This window comes from Trachymyrmex septentrionalis, unplaced genomic scaffold (genome assembly GCF_001594115.1).
Source record: "Trachymyrmex septentrionalis isolate Tsep2-gDNA-1 unplaced genomic scaffold, Tsep1.0 scaffold133, whole genome shotgun sequence".
Lineage (NCBI taxonomy): Eukaryota > Metazoa > Arthropoda > Insecta > Hymenoptera > Formicidae > Trachymyrmex > Trachymyrmex septentrionalis.
Window position 1 is genome coordinate 379,786 of NW_017304472.1, and position 5,257 is coordinate 385,042.

Genomic DNA, 5,257 nt, shown 5'->3' on the forward strand with positions numbered 1-5,257 from the left:
TTGAAATACTTACTTACTCGACTCATATTGAACATATGAATCCATAGCGCTGGAGATCACTGCAAAGTGAATCTGTCTGAGCGACTGATGTAGTATCGTTATTCCAATCTCTATTTAAATCTTATCTCTTCCAACATTTTTTTGGTAAAAAAAGATGTTTAGAGATCACCTCCGATGATGACATTAACGTAAATTGCAGTGTCAGCAAATTTGTAAATTTCAATATGACCTTGTCAGCGTAATATATTGTAAGAAATTTTTTTCAAGAACAATTAACATGTTTAGCAATGACAATGATTAATATAATATGATACAAATGCGACATTGCTAAATAATAATAATAATAATAATGTGATATAATTGAGATGTGACGATGCTAAATAGTGCAATATAAGCTAATATACAGCTGCTTTGTTAGCGTAATTTAAGATTTTTCGAGAATGATAATTATTAATATAACTTAATACAAATGTGACGTTGCCAAATAGTGCAATATCAGCTAATATACAACTGCTTTATCAGCGTAATATAAAAAATTTTTTAAGGACATATTTTAACGATAACATCATCAATATAATTTGATACAACACCTACAAAAATGCAATATTTGCAATTGCATCCAAGTATAGCTGCTTTGTTAGCGTAATTTAAGATTTTTTTCAAAAGCATGAAATGCCTGATATCATTAATAAAAATAAAATAAAACGCACACAACGATATAAAAATGACACTTTAGGTACACGCATTACTAGCCAATTCGGCAGCGCAAATGACAACATGGAGCACGATTTGATTGAGCAAGCTACCCTGCTTAGATATAAGCATAGACAAGCGCAGCGCATGGGAACAGCAATGCGATGAATTTATAGAATTATTGGAGGAGCAGACTCGTATCAAATCGCCCGCGATTATATTGATCGGTAATCACTGATACAATCACTGATCGCATGTCGCGCGGCTTGAGAGTTTAAAAGATTCGGTACGTGAACGATTCGTGCATGTGGACGCCGGGTACGGACTCCGTAGGCGCGTCATCGAAACGGCGTTCGAAAGCCGCATTCTAACAGGCGTGATAAACTCTAAATATATTGAGCCTCGCCAATTCTTCGAAGACGCGAGTAAAATTGTGCTCGAGCATGTGCATAATGTAATGCAACAATATAACTCTATAAAAATAAATACTGTTTTCAATGAGTTTCGTGGCGAGTGATAAACGCGCGAACAAAACTACCCACCCGGAACTACTCGTATATTGATATACCGATTTGCACGAGTGGTACGTATCGCGCGTCATCGAGCCTACCCTAGCATCACTGGAAGAGTTTCAGGAACGCGATAGCGAATGGGTATTGTCACGTATACTGAATTTAACGGTAAACGCGAACATGCACAATCCTCTGCTCGCGGGTTGTCATATCAACCTCCCGCGAGAAATTAAAAATGCTTGCTAAAGTGAACGTAATCAACGTGCAAACCGCGGACAATGCGTGTTTCGCATAGTCTGTTGTTGTCGCTCTGTAACCGGCTCAAAAACATGTGGAACGGGAATTCTCGCATCCGCATTATATAATACATCAATTCAAAATCTCGCGGACATCGAATTTCCAATGTCGAGTTAAATTAAGAAATTCGAAACTTTGAATGATATTAATATTTTCATCAACTGTCTACACCGATGAGAAGGGGATTGTGCCGATACGATTCGCCAACCAAAAGAGGAACAAACACGTAAACTTGGAGAATGACAACGCGGGACACTTTGCGCTGATCAAGGATTTGTCTCGCCTTGTAAGTTACCAAAAACAAGAACAGGAAATATTTCTGTGATAGATACATACACATAATAATAATAATAATAATAAATGCGCGGTTTCTTCAATTTCCCTACTTCAGCTTGAGCTCTAAATTGGATCCACAGCGAGGACTGTGAAAAACTGAATGACTGCGTGTTCAGACTACTGAGCGAGGACGACAAATGGCTGAGTTTCGACAACTACTGCAAGAAGGAACGCGTTCCGTTCATTGTTTACGTCGACCTGGAGTGTGCATTGGAGAAAACAGATAAGAATCCCACATCAGCTACATACACATATCATCATCATAATGTGTTTAGCATCAGGTATTATGTGAACTGCTCGTACGACGGCTCATTGTCGGACTATCGGTTTCGTCGTGATAAAAACTGTATAGCGGAAGAACTCAGAAATTTGGCGCATAGTGTACAGTCGACAATTTCAGCTAACGTACCCATGGTAGATTTCATGCAAGACAATTGGCAAAAATTTAACAGCGCCACGCATTGCCACGTGTGCGAGAAGCCATTTGCATCAAACGATACGCGGATGCGCGATCATTATTATTTAACCGGGCGATACAGAGGTCACGCACACTCAAATTGCAATCTAAATTATAGGGATTCGCATACCGTAGTTTTCCATTACTTATTAGGATTATTACGTATTTCATTATCGAGGAAGAATGCGTTGATCTTTTACCGATAACTAAAGAAAAATATATCTCGTTTACTATACATGTCGATAGTATTAAAAGCAATCAAAAAAATTGTGTAAAATTATGGTTTATAGATTCATACAGATTTTTCGCTTTTAATTTGGACAAATTGGTATCTTTTCTCAGTAAAGATAAGCTATGGATATTGCAACGCGAAGTTTCTAACTTATCCGAAGAAAATTATAATCTTTTGACACGAAAGGACATCTTTCCATACGAGTACATTGACTGTGTTGAAAAGTTTGAGGAGCTAAGTCATTCTACAGTTCATTCACAGACGACACGGTATCAGAGAACGCTTACGCGCACGCCGTTAACATATGGCAACAGTTCTCCATTCGGACACTCGGTGAATATAGTAATCTGTATCTGAAAACGGACATATTGTTGTCGGCCGATATTTCCGAAAATTTCCACAATAATTGCGCGAGTTGTGGGCTCAACCCCGCATATTATTACACCTTACAGGGCTTTACGTGGAACGCCATGTTAAAACATGTAAACTGATGTAAAATTTGAACTGCTCACAGACATTGACATAATCATGTTTATCGAACACGATATATCGCGATGATCTGAGCCAGTGTTCAAACAGGTATGCGCGAGCCAAGAATAACTACATGCCATCATACGATCCATCGAAACCGTCATCATACTTGATGTACTATAACGACAACAATCTGTACGACTGGGCAATGTGTTAACCATTGCCTTATGATTTTCGATGAGTCGATGACGTACAAAATTTTGACTTTACAACCATTACGTTAGATTCGACAACAGGCTATATTCTCGAGATGGACGTAGAGTATCCGCAACATCTTCATGAGCACACTGACCTACCGTTCTGTCCGACGCGTGAGAAACCATCCGGCAAGCGTGATGATAAGCTCTTCACAACATTATGCGACAAGCAGCGTAACGTCATACGTTATTATAACCTGCAGCAGTCAGCACCTACTCGTCACGGTCTCCGTATCACAAAGTTCATCGTATACAATTCGCGTAATCTCCATCTGGCTTCGCGATTATATAGATTCTAAACACAAAATTTAGAACTTTGATCAAAAATGATTTTAAAAAAAAATTATATAAATTTATAAATAATATTATATTTAGCAAAATCATGGAGAATGTGCGCGATCGCATCGACGTAAATTATTAACAAAGTGGGAAGACAGATATGATACTGAAGCAATGATCGCGAAACCAAATTTCCATTGTCGAAGCGTTTTCTTGAAAAATCTGGTCGCGATAGAATTGCGTAAGTAAAATTCGACAAATCGATATACGTGGATATGTGCATCTTTGACATGGCGTGTTTATACGAATTTCACCACTAGTACATGACACAGCTGTTTCGCGAAAAATGCAAAATTATGTATACTGATACTGATAGCCTCATATACCATATAGAATGTGACGATATCTACTATATCATGATATGCCAATATAAGTAAGTTTGACACAAACGATTACTCGAACGACAACACTTACGGCAATCCGCTCGCAAATAAAAAAGTTCCTGGTCTTATGAAAGACGAGAACAACAGTGCCATCATAACCGAATTCGTTGAGCTTAGAGCGAAAATGTATGTGTTTTGTGATGAGTCGCTGGTGTCACCTTGTCTAGAAGGCTCGCTCGCCAAGGCGACGTGTAATGACGATTCTCTTTGTTGTAATATGTTAGATTTATTATAGATATGAATAACGATTTCTTCAAAGCGGGCGGTAGGCGATGCTCGTAACAATAGTAGCGATGATGGATTTCGTTTGGTAGATGCGTGTACAGCTATTTCATACTTGGTACGATTTGGAGTGATTTCTCACAACCGTTCGACAGAATGCGAGCAATAACAAAACCGGCAAATCTCGGCGGAAACTCTAGTTATTCTCACGCATTTAATGTTCTCGCATATACCGGTCACGGTAAGTGACAGAACACCGACAATACGCGACGACAATTTAGTAGGTTCGCACTTAATTCGAGAAAATGCGTTGAGAATGAGTGTCGATTGTACGTGATCTTTAACGATCGGAATTGGGCAGCGAACTGAATATTCGCACACGGAACGTTCGCTTTTCGAGAGTTGCGCACGGGGGAGTCGCATGCGGTCTTGAGACAAACAGCGTGATTCTAATGATAATTCCGGAACAGTATGCCTTTCGTGTAGAAGTAAAGAAAAATACAAAGAACAAGGGCGTCAAGAGCAACATTGTAGCGAGATTTATAACGTTCAAGGATTATACGAGGTGCTTGAATGATGCAATCGAAATGACGCGCAGGCAGTCATGCATAAGATTCAAATTGCACGAGGCGTACACGATATCAGAAACAAAAATCGCTCTAAGTCCGCACGACGATAAGCGGTATATTGTGCCAGGTTTCACTGAACTGAGATTTCACGCTGCAATGGGAGGCATTACCGATGTAAATAAAACACATTTATATTGTAGAGTATGTTTAATATGTATGCTATATATAACATGTATAATATATATATAATAGTATATATAATATAGTATGTAATAATATGTAAATACAATATGTATATGATATTTATAATATGTATAATATATATAATAATGTCTTTTTATAATAAACATTTTTTATAAAATATAATTTTTTTATAATAAATATAAGTTTTACAATAAATTGTCTTTATGTATCCGCGAATTGTGCGAATTGTCAAATCCCAACCATTTCACGTAACCTTGTTCCCCCTCATGCGCAACATTTTTTCAA